Source organism: Amia ocellicauda, chromosome 15, assembly GCF_036373705.1.
Source record: "Amia ocellicauda isolate fAmiCal2 chromosome 15, fAmiCal2.hap1, whole genome shotgun sequence".
Classification (NCBI taxonomy): domain Eukaryota; kingdom Metazoa; phylum Chordata; class Actinopteri; order Amiiformes; family Amiidae; genus Amia; species Amia ocellicauda.
Genome location: NC_089864.1, coordinates 9,187,935 through 9,203,964, shown reverse-complemented (window position 1 = coordinate 9,203,964; position 16,030 = coordinate 9,187,935). Strand labels below are relative to the sequence as shown.

The 16,030-nt window shown below is 37.7% G+C and overlaps 1 protein-coding gene across 7 annotated transcripts in view; it reads left to right on the top strand.

Moving 5' to 3' along the window:
- Positions 1 to 4,382: 4,382 nt before the first annotated feature.
- The window catches only part of foxp2 (forkhead box P2), a 162,020-nt gene continuing 150,372 nt past the window's right edge, over positions 4,383 to 16,030 (top strand). For 2 of the 7 annotated variants that reach the window (XM_066724683.1, XM_066724682.1), the window contains exon 1: positions 4,384 to 5,063. The gene's annotated coding sequence lies outside the window, so the exon portion shown is untranslated. Of the gene's footprint in view, positions 5,064 to 16,030 lie in introns of all 7 variants that reach the window. The other 5 variants (XM_066724688.1, XM_066724686.1, XM_066724687.1 and 2 more) reach the window with 4 other exon arrangements.

Sequence of the window (16,030 nt, the reverse complement as noted above, 5' to 3'; positions counted from 1 at the left end):
TGTCATATGAGCAGGCAAACCATCTCCATGATGATTAATGTGTGTTTAATATGCCAAACAGTCCAGTGCAACGTCCCACTGCTGGACCTAAACCCAGCAATTAAAGACCCAAAGCACCACGGCCCTAAACAGCATCACAGCACACTTGCAATAGTTTATCTTTTTACACTGTTGCAGGTCTGGGGTGATCAAATTGATCATCTCCATTGTGCCACTAAAGTCTGTCCCTGTTTTATTTTACTTTTTAGTTGGCCAGCTATAATAAAACACTGGAATTGATCAGTTTATGGTATTCCTGTAACAGAAACCACCAAGGGGATGTCCTCCCAAGAGAAAGGTGCACTTTGAATCGGTTTGTCTATATTTGGTGGGTTGTAGAAAGCGGAGTCTTGGATTTATTCAACTTGATTTATGCAAAATAAATAAAATAAAAAATAAAAACACAGGCACATAATGAAAAGCAAATTCAGAACTGAGCCGTGCTTTTGAACTAATACACCAGCAAGCCTCTATGCTTTGGTATGATGGAAACCCTGACCCCACTCTACTCTGGGGGGGTTTGAAGGACCATTTCAAGTTGAGCATCCCTTTAAATAGGTACATGTATTCTAAGTCAGTTCACAACCACAGAAACCATACTTCCTATAATGGCATTTCTTCACTTAAGTTGTATTAATACTACACAAATGTTTGGGTTTTATTTTGCAAGCAATTGTTCACATTTCCAAACTAAAACATACAGTTAATATCAATTAATTCCACCTTGCCTGTCGAAATACTACCACTAGATGGTGACAGACAGCTGTATTATTGTACAGCTCGCCACTTCGACCTGGTTGGACATCTGTGCCTGGGCTTCCATCAAAAGCATCTTCACCGAGATGAATGGGACAGTCCACCTGTGAGAACATGCAGGCGCTTTGCCATGTAGCTGATAGCTTCTCATGCGGGTTCATACACACACCAGCGCTGTATTCATTAGACAATGGGAATGCTGCCTTCAGAGATTCAATCCAGGAGTCTGGAAATAAAAACGTATTGCAGTTAGACACTCTCCAGTTTAGTAATACTGCCCAGCATGTTGGGGAAACCCGTTTCACCGAGCAGTCCAAACGCATGTCTCTCTATATAATTAAACAGGCAACATTCACACCATTCAAATCATCGAATTCATTCTGTATCAGTCGGTTGAACCGCTCTAATTAGTTAATTGGTCCTTTAGATGAAGCGGGAGACACCTGTTTGTATTTCCCACTAACGGGTATATCTGACACCTGAGCGGATTTGACACGTTGCTGCTTTATTTTTTCCCCTTGATCTTTTATTTTATTTTTAGGTGGAGATATTTGAAATGAAATTGGATAGACGCGTTACATTTTGATTGTGACACGTCTGTTACTGCGCTCACAATTAAAAAGGGTATTTTAATTAAGCATATACACTGGTTTATTTATTAGACAATACCGACTATTTTAGATGCAGTTGCTACTTTTGTTATTTAAGTATAATTGTATGTGAATTTTATTTTATGGAGGAAATATTAAAACGTATGAATTATGTGTGACGGTTGTGTTCCTTAACAGAGAACTAAGGATGGACCTTTAATTTCAGATGAACTTGAACGGATTATTATACTCTGTCGCTGAATATTTAAAACACTTCTTAAAAACAACAACCACAAAGTTAGTTATGAATCTCAATCATAATTAAAATGTATTCATTGCCCCAAGATTTCCGTTGCATATTTTACAGTTCCATAACTGAATGTGTTTTTCATTGCTTAACTGCAATTGTGTCGACATTTATTTATATTGAATCTTCTGTCTTCCGTAAGATTAATTGAAAATTTGAGATTTGATCAACTTAAACCCCATGTTACATCCATAAAATTAGACAGAAGGCAACGAAAACATTAACTTTCTATTGTATTTATTAATTGTGTGTGTATGTAAATATATATGTATGTATGTGTATATATATATAGTATGTGTGTGTGTGCGCAAATTAGTATGTTAGATCTATGTATGCATGTATATATACGTGAGCATATATTAAAACGTTACATATATATTTACACGTTTATGCATATATACTTAAATATATAATATAGGTATATGAAATTTCATATTCACACATTTATACACAGTTAAATTATATTTTCCACCAGTGTAAAGATTTAAGGTGAAATTGAAACATTACAAAGGCTGTCTTTTTACAACCATATATATAAAAACAAAACAACACAAAACAGAAAACCCACAACTGTCACAAGATGGCGCTATAAACCCACCATTGCTCATCAATATTTCGCCAGGCGTTTCATCCCACGAAAGATTAGATTCAAATATGACTGAAGCCTGTATTGGAGGCAAAGTTTGACAGAGCCGAGGAGGGAACTACTTATTATTTGGATGTACGTATTGTCAAAATATGCATTTAAAAACATATAAATTAAATGCACTGGCATCACGGGGAATTCTGTCAATTAAACATGCATACACAAATAAAACAAACTCAAATGCCAATGTATTCCTGTTATTTTGATATTTTTCCTTCTTTAGTAGCTCGTTTAATATGTCATGCTTTTCAATTGTACACAGCCTACAGGTTAACCATGTTTTTATTATTATTACTGTTATTGTTAATATTGATATACAATTAATGTAACAAATTCATTTGGCGTGTAGTTGTTTTTTTCCCGTGTGTGTGTTTTTAAAATAGGCTAAATAAGAAAATACTCTATGCATAAGGCATGGTAAATTCGCTTGTTTAAAGAACATATAGCTATTTTCAATATGGACTATAAACAACGATAACATCTATTTTAAACGACAAACAACAACATTAATAATTATAATAATATCAATAATAATAATAATGTAGATTTAAATTGCTAAACATGTACATACAATTTCTCACATTCAGGTAAAATAATCACGGAATAAATATAAACAACCCCACATATATTTTCGAGAACACCTTCAATATAATACAATATATTCTACTACACGTTTAGTAAAGTTGAAATGATATTGTAGCCCTCAGCCGGCAGGGAAGCGCTGTCCCCGTCCTGACCGTTCACCTTTCGAACGCAGCCTTCTCCTGACCTTTCACCTTTCGAACGCAGCCTTCTCCTGACCTTTCACCCCCCGAACCCGTCCCGCTGAGCTTGCGCAGGCTGGAGAGACGTCCGGGACGCGTCCCACGCTGGACACTTCACACGTCCACAGCCTGGGACAGCTGATGCGTGCTGTGAGTCGCACGACAGAAATATCTTTAAACAGAGCGCACTTGCTGAGGGCAGTGCAAGACATGTGCACGTACGTCTCTACATTACAACACAGACAAACAAACAAACAAACAAACAAACAAACATGCTCTTCTTCACTTCCACCTCCGACATGCGAAAAAAAGGAAGGACGTGTCAGAAGTGTACCCATTTCATATTCATATAAACTAATATTTGTGTTGCGGAAAAACCCCTTTTCCTCTTCTAAATGTACACTCAGACGGCATTTGTAATAATAATAATAATAATAATAATAATAATAATAATAATAATAATGCATTAATTCGTCCACTTCGGCACATGCACCATTATTTGTCGCCGTGTTGCTTTTGCAGTGTCTTTTTTGGTTTCTTGCAAAATGAATATTCGCTGGAGATATTGAAACACCTGTGCGACTGTGCGGGGACACATGTGCACCCAGGTGACGCCTGCATTGTCACTTTCTGGACAGATGGACAGATTGTGCGACCATCCCTGCAGGCTGTGAAAAATAAAGTCCGTCGTTTTTAAGTTGCAGTGCATGCGACCCCTGCGCCCTTAATGCCCGTCTTTATGACTCGGTCTGAGTCTGTGGACGAACACGTTGCTACCCTATCCAAATAGTCACCAAATCTCCAGGTTCAAATGTCACGCTGGATTATTTGATTTGTCATACCTGCTAGTGTAACTGTCAGACACTTTTAATGGGGGGGGGGGCACTTGCAAAGATCAGCAATATTTTTCTTTGGCTTTTTTTTTTATCTTTCGGGTATATCATCATTATTCTTGTTTAAACCTAAAAAGGCCTTGCGAGCACACCGCGGAAATGACTGCCGTGCTTCTCCTCCGCTCCACTTCTGCTTTTAATTTGTCCCTGCTTTCCACATACTTCTATCCTATGCATTCAAAGTTGCTGCAATTATTGTGCGGCTCTGAGGGCTCGTCTCCGCAAAACAGTGCAAAAAAACACACATTTCTGCGCAAGTTGCCCAGCCAAACAATGCCCGTCCCCTCCCCTTGCAGCATGCATGCACACACTGTATGCGCCTCCTCAACCAGCACTGTATCTGCCCCCGGCTCGCCTTGCAGAGGGTCAACTTGCCTGCAACACAAAGAGCTCCTCTCTATTAAGCCTGCAAACGGATCCTGCGGTAACCAGCGCCCCCCCAGTCAAGAAGGCAAACTTTGACTGCTCTTGCCACCCCCCCAGAGCAAAAAAAAAAAGGAGCAACAAAACAACTTCCAAAGACTTTCTTGTTTACATAGCAGGTGGACGTGACGTCACCTGAGGTCGAGGCACGCCAAAAAATAACAATATCCAACTCCGCCAGAGTACCTCCCCGGGGGCTGTATTCTAATAAGCTAGTCCCAAATACTTCGTTGAATAATTTTAAAGATATATCGAATTGTGATGCCAAAACAGACTACATCTGCACCCCGTGAGTCATGTGAGAGCCATCTAACAGGACTTCGAGTGTAGTTTTCCCCTCTTCTTTTGCATTAATAATAACAGCAGCGGTGGCTGAAGAAGAGAAGCGCCAGACAACGCGTGTATCTCCGAGCCCCGGCGCCAGCGGAGGAATATCCCAGTTGTTATTTATTCTTCGGCTTGTTGTTCATTTGCTGTTTTCTCATTAAGCCGCACTGGCACATGTGAGCCGCTGCCCCGGCGCACCAAAAGTCGCGGCAACAACTTCTCCCCGATCTGCTGCCTCTTGTGTGTGTGTGTGTGTGTGTGTGTGTGTGTGTGTGTGTGTGTTTAATTTCCAGAAGGGACGCAGAAACCTGCATTTCGGTAAGTTTGCACTCTTCGGCGATTCTCCCTTTTTTTCTCCTTCTCCTCTGACTTTCACTTTTCTCATTACGTTGCAAGCTCCCCAAACTTCACTTGCTGCTCGGGGTTGCATGTGAGGCGCAAACGCAGGCAGATCAGCCCGTTTTGCTATGATTTGCCATGCACTGTTGTTACATTGTACATCATCTTTGTATTGTTGTGTGTGTTGTTATTAAGTTACCAGTGCATTCTTCTGCTGTCTCTACATGGGTGAGAGTAGCTACTTTATCGCATATCGTACTTTTTTCCTTGCGGGAGATTATACAGAAAACAACAACTCGTCGGCTTTCGGGGGGAACACAAGATGCATGGCCGGTGTAAAGTTTAGAGCAGGACTGAGTGTAAAAGTCAGCTCTTTCCTGCACGAAATCACGTTTCTGGAGGTGCTGCGTGTCAGTCAGGGTGCTTTCTTTTTCTCTCTCTCTCTTTTTCTTGAACGAGTACACATCCACCGGGGTGCACACGAGCATTGCACGGGTAAATGTAGGTCGTTTTGCAACACAACTGGAGGGACGCAACTCCCGGAGATGTTGGATGAGTTGAGATGCGGTTTTGGAGAGCCAGCCTGTGCAATAGTGGGACTAGTGTGGACTGAGCGGCACATGTGTCTAATCCGGGGAAGTCAAGTCCAGATTTGAGATGACCAGTAACCCTTTGTGGTCAAGATGAATAACGTCATTGGACACCCAGGATATTATTATTAATCACAATAATGGCAATCAGTGCTAATCGCGCCGATTCTGTGACATCTTGCTGTTTTTTTAACCTGGCAGGCAGATCTATTATTTCCATACAATGAGAACGATTATTATTATTATTATTATTTAAATGTATTTTTTATGAATAAGTGTGGGCAGTTAGATTTGAGTTACGCGTATAAAATGGTCCGTTGCGAGCACTGTCAAGTGATCAAAATTAAATGTAGATGAGGAGAGTGTAGCTGTGACGTTTTAAAAGTTTTTGCTGGAGATGTGGAAGATAATTACATTAATATCCAGTGTCGGTTTAGTGGCACTTTGTTAACATGTGACTCAGTGAGAGGTTTAAATGGGGGCTTTCTTGTGCTAAAGTTGGTCAGCTGTGCGTCTTAATAAGACGCAAAACAGTGATTAGAGCTCAAAACACTGACTTCACTGTATTTACGAGTCCAGTATAAATTATGAGTTATTTGATCCGATTTCATATATTGATGTACACACACGCATTCCCTACTTTGTATGAAAATGATATTAGCGTGGTTTGCATGTTATTGTTAAGTCATGCTTTTTTACATACTGATTTAAAAACTGAAATGATTTTACGTTATCTATAATCTTGGTCAATTGAAGGTTGCTGTATGACGTTTTTCATTGGTATCCTTTGTTTGTTAAATTGCATTTGCATGACCGTTTTATAGCTCACTACAGCAATACAATTCATGTCTAACAGGGTTGTCTACAGGTATTAGCGGTATCTTTGCGTTCATGTATTGTTATCGGATTATTAAATACAAACCCATAAGACACCAATGCACTCAGGTTTTCTAATTTAGATCTACGCAAGAATTTTCACTTCAATATTAATTCAGTAAATTATTTACTTTTGTAAAGCATGTGCTGTAAACCTAGTTGTCTATTATTATTATTATTATTATTATTATTGATGATACAAATGTACATTGACAAAAACTCTTACCATAGTTGATTGCTTCATTTTCATGCTCTTGATGTCTCCAAAGCCAAATACATAATTTTAAATTTCACTCTGATAGTCTTTGGTAATTACCAGATTACAGCAGAGTGCATTACTAGCCCAGGGCCTTTTGAGCAGTTTCTGACAGTGGAGCTGCAGTAAAGTGGACTGAAACTCGGTCAATATGCCCATCCAGCAGACCCCACTGCACTGGTCTCAGACTTAACCTGTGGTCAGTTTTACAATTAGGAGGGCTGAGTGCTGGTGCTGTTTAGAAACAATAGATCGCCCAGGTTTTGGGCAGCCAGTAGCTTGAAACACAGGTCTGGTTTACGCATTTTAATCACAAATTCCACTGATTGTTCAAAGTAAAAGGAAAAGCTTTAAACCCACATTTGGTGAACACTTTATTGGTACTCTTTTACATCTTTCATCCTTTCCCAGTTTACGTTAGGGTGCCTCTGACACTCCTGACCAGGTGTTTTAGATTGTGAGACCTTAGTTTTCATGCATGGAGTAGTAGTTTACGTTACACCTTGGCAACACCTGGATTTTTGACGAGTTTTACAACTATTTGCTTAAAATTCTGTGCCAAACCTATTACAGCTGCACCTGCATTAATGTTAGAAACCGTTTGTTGATGATTAAGCGCAGCAGTGTCTCGTATCTAGATACAGTGTGCCTTTTTAGTTGTTTTTTTTTCATTGTAATGAAGAGGCACGGCAGTACTTCAAATGTTTCTCTTTTTAATGGTTCACTTTTGCTTGTTTTTTTCCTTCTCCTTCAAAGTGAATGCTTCATAAAATAATACGATGGTAGATACATTTTACAATATAACATCATTAATTAATGGGAAATGCACAGTCCGTTGGTATAACACTAGAGCATATCAGGTGTTTCTTTACGAAGAATTGAAACAATATGATTACTTTTAATTGCATCTTTGAACAATCTCCTTTAGACTACTGGTGTTGAAGCTGGTTGGCAACCCTTGAGGTTCAGTCATTAATTAATAATAATAATAATAATAATAATAATAATAATAATAATATATCATTATTAAGTTGTATCTATTATGTTACACAAAAAAGTACATGATTACTTTAATACAAGAAAGCCTAATAAGAAAACTTTCTGATAAGAAAACTTATTTTAGTTTTGTAACCCTTTAAACGATGGACACGTAAATGTAGCATCCTTCCATTGCTTGTTGTAAAAAGTACAAATGACCATTGCGTTGTTGTTGTTGTTGTTGACGGTGTTCATGCTGTTTCTCTGAGCTACATCATGATCTTTCCCATGCAGTGAACTCCAGATTGTCTGTGCCTAGTTCCTTCACCCCCACCCATCCCCCAGCAACTTTTTGTAAAAATAGATCGTTGCTCGTTCAACCTTGGAGGGGTTTTCAGTGTTTTGGAAAAAATGAAAAACAAAAGCTTGTGTACTATAGTTTCATTTGTCAAAACATTGTCTTTTATGCGGTCTGCCAGTGTTTTAATGTATGGGCTTCAAGTATAAATAAACTGTGCAGTGCTAAGCCTAATAGCAATTAAACTGGAAATGTTTCTGTTTTTATCACTGTGAACTTCATAGAAATGTTTCCATGACAACCTCCATGCTAGTTAAGGCAACCAGAGGTGATCAACAGTTTATATTTTTTTCTCCAGCAAAAATGGAATTTGTGTTGACAGTTTTGGCCTTTAATGGCACTTTTATACCGCGTGAAAGTATTTGTTTACCAGATCATATGCTGTTAGCTGTCAGCCTGAGATAGATTGACTTCTTTTGATAAAAGACTGTATTACATGTTTAAGAGGCTCCTGCACTTTAATTATCCACATCAGCGTAAGAGTGTCTCCGGTGCTTCAACGCATTGTAAATGATGGATACTTAGACTTTTAAATACACTCTGGCTTACTTTCTGCTCGAGCCTGGCCTGCACTTGTTTTTCATGTGTCAATGTGGAGAATATTGGCCAAGGAAATGAATTGGGTGGGGAAAGTGGACAGTAGGAAAATATAGAAAAATGGGATCAGTCCAACTTTAGCAATGTAACGTTGATGGTGGAGAAGCCTCTGAGTCATGTTTTTTTTAAGAATATGCAGGATTTGAATAGCTGTAGTAGCAGATGGTACTTTTTTTACCAGCTGAACCAACAGCAGTATTTTTTTTTTTATCTTTTACTGTAGTAATGTTGACCATATTATAGGCATGCAGTTATAGGGTTAAAAAAAAAAAACCTTAATTTTTTTTCTGTCTGCAGAAAATGTTTTTTAAGAATATGGCGAAGATTAAAAACGGACCAACAAACAAACAAAAATATGACAGGAATTTCTTTGAAAATGGGTCTTGGCTGCCGGGGAAAAAACATTCTTTGGAATGACGGAATACAGATTCCAGTGTCGTCTGTGGATCCCATGGTCAAAGTTTTTTATTATTTATATATTTATGTATTCATTCAAGTATGTACCATCCCTTCTATGTGAATTGAGAATAGTCTGAATGTTTTACAGCGCAAACACGTTTTTTGGAAGGCTCTGAAAGAAAATGACATAGCGCTGCCATTCATTTCTTACCCTCTCTTATTCGCAGTATTGTGAGTCCTGTTCTGTACTCGAGTAATTCTGGGGGAGGGACGATCCTGTCAGAGCAGAGGTGCTTCTACAGTGCTGTCATTCCTTATTAGAAAAAGCTGGGAAACCTGAGTTTTGGAACGATGAGGCATGGTGATGTGATTGGTTGTTTTTCGTGAGTGTGTGTTGGTCTTTCAATACAACCAAAAACATAAATTGTAATGTATATATTTTTTAACATGTCTAACTTGACTTGATTTATATTGCTTGATATGATGTTTTCCTCAGAACTGACCATGGCAAAATAAGTTGTATATCAATAAATACTCTTGAATTTTTAGTGACTGCAGTACATTAATGTAAATGACATGGTTGAGAAGAAAATGTTTTCATGATTCGAACAGTTTAGTTTTTTTTACAAAACTGGAAGTCGGTTACATTCCATCTGTATTTTAAATAAAATTTGAACATCACGTTGTATTTTTATATTTTGTGTGCAGTGGCCCATGCTGCACTGTGGTTTGAGCTGAATTAGGGATGCAATATGATTTCTTTATCCATGAAATGCACTACTATCAGTTTAGTGTGCTCAAAAAAAAAAAAAAAAAGGTGTGATGCTGCATCAAAATGCACAGAATAAACTCCAAAATCTGCATTACTTTTAGTGACAAAATAAAGAAGTCACACTGCACTACAGATTTCAAAGAATCAGTTTTATGGAGGTGCTACAGCGTTTAGTAGTGATTTGGTCGGAAGCAATAAATGTTGGGAAATTATGCAAAATGCCAATTGCACAAGGGCAAAATTAGGTTGCACTGTACCAGAAAATTGTGATGGTCTTAATGGGTTTTAAAGTGTGTTCTCTCATCTTCTACCCTTGTTTTTCTGCTCACGATGCTCTTTCTTAAAATGTCCAATAAAATGCGCTGCCCCTAATTAAAATGCTTAGCCTACTACAAGAAGTTCTAATCTGAAATGTTTTGTAGTTTTGTAATTTTTATAAGACTCACTTTAGTTTGTGTTTAGAAGTGGAAGGTCCCTCCTTATTCAACTTGAATTCCAATGTAAATTTATTTTTCATGTCCTGCAGTGCTTCCTAAACTATCAGGTGGTGACATTTCTTTTAACAAAGTATATTTGAACATATTTCTTTTGTTTCTAATGATTGCTAGCTTGTTTCTATATTTCTCCATTTATGATTCTAACCAGGGGTAGGTTGAGACTGACTGTCTAATTGTATTTCTCTTTGAGTTTCAAATTATGTTATAATGGATCATGTAATGTTTTCTTTTTTAAATATTAAGTAACACTTGCGTCTTTGGATGGAGCTCCCACAAATTGCACGGTTTTGAAAATGTTGGGTTACTAAATTCTGTTTCCGAATCGCATCCATAATGAGTTGGTTTTGGCAGCAATAATTGCACTGAGACATTGAAACAGTGAAACATTGCATTTTAACAGCACAGTTTTAAAAAATAAAACTTTATTGAGGTTAGATTTAAGTGTTTTGCAAAATGTATTTCTTGCTGTATTGATAATGATGGAAATGACCATAAAAAATACAGCATTTTATTAATTTATTTTTTAAGAGATGGGTGTTGTAGCAACTGTACATTTACAGTAATTAAATGGGTGGAGGTGGGAGGGGGACAACACGCTTAACCCTGCAAATTACCTCACAATTTACAGACTGTCTCTCAGATGGTATACAACATGTCATAATGTAAAAGCTTGAGGTCTTTAAAATTGTTTTTATTTTACCAAGATTATCCTATTTATGTGTTTAAGATTTAATCCTGACATAGTATGAAATTGAGTTTTGTACCTGCAAATCCAGTTGTCATCTGATGAAGGGCCTATGCAAATTAGGAAAGCCTGTTACGACACTTAGCGAGGGCTAGGAAGTCAAGGATTAGAACACAGAATAAAAAATGACAAAATAAAATCAGGCATCTGAAAACTTGATATGATGCTTTATTTGTAGTCTGAGTAAACATTTGGAATTAGTATGGAATAATTTAGGATTGTATATTCAGTTGCCTATCAGAATTGTAGCAGTTAGGTTTCTAGTCTGCAGTCTTATTTTTCGATGAATATTAATAACAAAATACGCCATCATTTAGGGTTTTATTTGTTGTTGCTCAGGATGCTAAGTTGTAAAATCAAAGTGAAAAGTGCGGTTAAACAAAACTGATTTTTAAATCCACGTGTAAAATGTCATGAAATGTAACACTGATTTTAAGAGCTGCGATTTGCAATGAGATGTACACTGTTAGGAAAGATGCACCTGCTTGTTTTTTATTCCGCTGACCAATGGACTCCTTTTTCGTGCGATGGGGTGAGGGGTTAAATTGATTGGGTATTGGTCATGAAAAGTAAAGATAACATAAAAGCTTTGCATAGCAACAGCACACATGTGAATGATACACATGTGCACGATTCTTGCAATGAGATGCACATGTGTAACTGTTTGCCATGATTACAAGGTTCTGCATTGCAATATTCATTACGGCAGGAATGGCAAATCTGTCGAGCATCAGTGATGTGTTATACTGTTTAATGACATCTCTTACGGAATGCAACCACTTAAGCCTGAACCCTTGTAATTGTCCTGAAATATAAGACACAAGGAAAAGACAGAACCTGATAACAAATGTGATGATCTGCACCTTGGAATAAAAGAATCAAGTGTATAGATTCTAGGTGCACAATTTTTTTCAACGTATGAATTTTGGACTGAAACATGTTTTGTGTGTTCGTGGAAACTTTGAAACATAATGGATCTGTGTGTTTACCAAAGTTCAGTTTTTATATAATTCTTAAATATGTTACAACTAGGCCAATGTTTTTGCAAATTGATCTGATTTTTACCATACTAAGTTTTGAAGCAATAGGCCAAACTAAAGTGAATTAAATCATAACATTGACTCCCCTACCAATCACAAGAGTCCTATAATTTGTGATTGGTGGGTTTGTTGTATTTTTTTTATTTTTTATTAAGTCTATATATGATGCAGATGTGAGCTATAAAAACAACAATCGGTTCTTTGCGGTGTTCAACATACTAGATATAATTAAAAAAATAAACTTCCCAACAAATTCTAATGTGTGCTGAATATTATATTTGACAGTCCCAAGTTAAGTCTTGATCCTAGAACAAATCAGAACTTTGACATGCACTGCTATCATAAATTGCAAAAATCCAAAACTTGACAAAGTATGTTTTTTTTTTAATCTGTGGAAAAGCCAATACCTGACGGCTTGGCTTTTGCCAAATGTGGAAACCTGCCAACACATACTGGGTTTGTAATTTACGATTTAAAAAAAGGATGTTTTGCATTTTTGCAGTAAAAAAAGGTGAGTTTATCTCTCGGATGACTCAACGTATCATTTTAAACTTGTATATACATATATATATTTTTATTTAAGATTTTGAGCTCCATTCAGCAACCGCCATTAAAACACAATTATGGCTTGGTGTGGGGAAGCCCTACTGCACCCAGTAATTATTTTCCACATCATTCACTGAGCTAATCATATGCATAATTAATGAGTGCCAAATATAGGAGCCATATACCTTGGCCTCCATGTCTATCACAGCAGTCCAGGTGATTGAGAACTGATAGGGTCAGAGGAGCTCAGGGGCTGAAGGCACTAGTGGATAGTCGAGAATAGAACTGAAATAAATAAATAATAAGTAAATAATTTGCTACCATTGTCGGGCCGCAGCTTGCCGAGCCTGCTCAGAAGCCAGGCAACCCAGCTACTTTCCCTTGCATACAGTCAACATGGCAATAACTGTCATATGCGAGACATCGTGAACCAACACGCAGGCATGTACCGCCACTAAAATGCAGAACGCGATGTTGTACGCTTTTGTGCAGCAGTGCATGGGGTGCCACATGTCTCTGAATTAGCGTAATGATAGGGTAGCCACTATTGTAAGAATTGTACATATTCACAAACTGCTGTGTGGGTCACACAATGAGCAATAATAAAACATGAATTCAAAGTGTTGTAGTAAAAAAATAAATAAATAAATTGTTTGACTGTAGGGGTTTGATAGATGTATAATACAGAAATCTATGGGTTCCAATGACTACATAATATAACGTCACTCCTGGTAATATGTGAATTTAGATATGGTTTGATTCAAGGCCAGTATGATGCCTGAGATCATCCTCTACAATGTGACCCCTTCGTCTTTTTAAGCTAGGCACACACTACTCAAAATTTTGGCCATCCCGACAAATCTGCACTGATAAGCAGCCTGGTCGGGGCGTGTTCCCGCTACCGATGGATCGTGGACCGACTAATTACACATGAAATTGTTTGCCCTCCGATCGAAACTTTAGCTACTCGAAGCTGCTATGATAATATCAAACATGCTATATTTATGACTAGAATCGGGATGGGTCACGCATTTTAAAAATGGAGACTGGCAGCAGCCAATGAATTAAGCTGATTGAAGAAAAAAAACAGAAAATAAACATGCCAGGAGTATTTGAAGTATTTATTCAAATACTTACAATAACAATTTTTGGTTTGGGGCAGGTTATTTAAATGGTGTAATACAGGCAAAATATTATTTTCAACCCAGGTCTGCTCAAAATATTGATACCTACAATGCGATAGTCATACTGTGGGATGGATATAGCCTGTCACCGTTGCTCAGCTCCAGCTCTCGCAGCAGATTGCCCTCGCCTCCCCAGCCATTTCTTCACCCATATTCTTTTTATTTTTCTTGAAAATGTTTATATAGCTATATTTAACACACACCTGCATGTTGTGAAATAATCCCCTTCAGTGAATACAGTTTGCATTTTAAACAACACTTTAAATGCAGAAAAACTCCAGTGTGGTACTTCATTTTTTAATATTTTTTTACACTCATTGTTTTAAGCAGGGTTGCATATTGCAAATTTTACTGCTGTTAGTGAATATAGCGATTTTGTCATTGTATTGGGCAGAATGGAACCTGTTGCTGTTCAGTTAGTGAGGCCAATTGATCTGAGACTGAGTGCAGCAGACTTGCAGTCAAAGCGCATAAAGTAATTTTAAAGAATACGTCGTCTGATTCTGTATGAAGTATTTTACATCTTGCGCTATATTTTATATTCTCAACATGGTTTATTTATTTTTTCTGGAGATCCGCTATACAGCAGTAGATTTGCCAGTTTACTTTTCCAGATTTATTTACTGCATAACAACATTACTGGTGGTTACTAGATGTTTTTATTTTTTTAATGTAACTATTGTAATTAACCTAGAGTAGTCCTAAACAACAGTCTTCTGGAAAAAATTAAAAAACTTTCCAGTGTGAAGCTGAATTATAGTTATGCACTATTGTATGAAGGGAACACTGTTGACTAGTTGGAGAAGGTAAGGATCTATCAAACATCTGGGATAAGGTTGAATTAAAAAAAAAAAAAAATCCAGATTGTAGACTAAACAATTGACAGATCCAGTTCAGGGGATTCAGACAAACTGTGGCATCTGCACCTGTCTCAGCTTGGGTCTGGACCAAGTAGCAGTTGGCCAGCTTTGTGCTCAAGCAGGTGGAGAGGAAGGAGACTGTTAAATTTGAGTAAATGTATATCTGCTGTGTTTGTAGGAGAAGCCCACTTCACAAACAATTCAGTCCCTCACCGTTGGAGTTCAAGGCCTAGTACTTTAATATTGCCACAGCACTGACAACTGATTGTGCTGTAACTCATGTTTATGTACAGCATGTACTTCATAAAAGGTGCATTTTGCCGTCCCCCATTTTGAGCCATCCATACGTACAATGGCTTGTTTTCTTTGTTTTACTTTTTCTCCTCCACCTTCCCTCTCCATTTAGAATCGACAACTGAACTGACAAAAGCACAGGGAGAAGTCTGAGTGTTGAAAAGGTAATTAAAACGTATACTATAGTATAAGATATGAACCCAATACCAAAATAAGATTGTGCGATCTATCCTGGCAGTGTATCACGGTTCTGCAAGCGTCTAAACCTTGAGCCAGTGGAAAGAGCCTGACTCTCTGATGCTGGGTGTTGTATTGAGTACTTGAGTTCCTGCCCACTTGTTGCTTTGTGACATTTTAAAGGAGCATGTGGAGTAATCTCTCATTCACTTGTGTAGTTACTGTTGTCAACTTGTCAGCATTGATCCAAATTGATTGTGAGAGATTATGGTTACTCAAACTGTATAATCTTATTAAAGAGACGTAAGGTAATCAACATGCATAATATTTGCCTTTTTTTATTTGAATCTTTGAATTTTGACTGGTCATACTGGGTCCCCGTCCCCCCCTACATTTGTCATGCCAGCTGTTCCATCAACAGCAACCACAACTCCTGAATGCATAGCTTGAGGCTGTGTTTGCAGAACTGGGTTTGTGGGGAATTCTCGCTGTTGCTTCAGTGTGCAGTGCTGTACCAGGAGGCTTTGGTGCACTTTGCGGGCGAGGAGAAGTTTCCTTCCCATTACTCTTTCATGCTGTCAACTTTGAAATGTTTTTGCAGAAGGTATTTCTACTGGAATAATAAGTTACGATGATAACACTTTGGCGTAAAGAAACACACAGATATGTGTGACATGGTCAGAAGGCTTAAAAAATAAAAAATAAACTGCTGCATGATTGTGTGTGTTTTACATTTTGTTTTGCAGTGCTGTATTCTGTAGGCTGTATTATAAATAA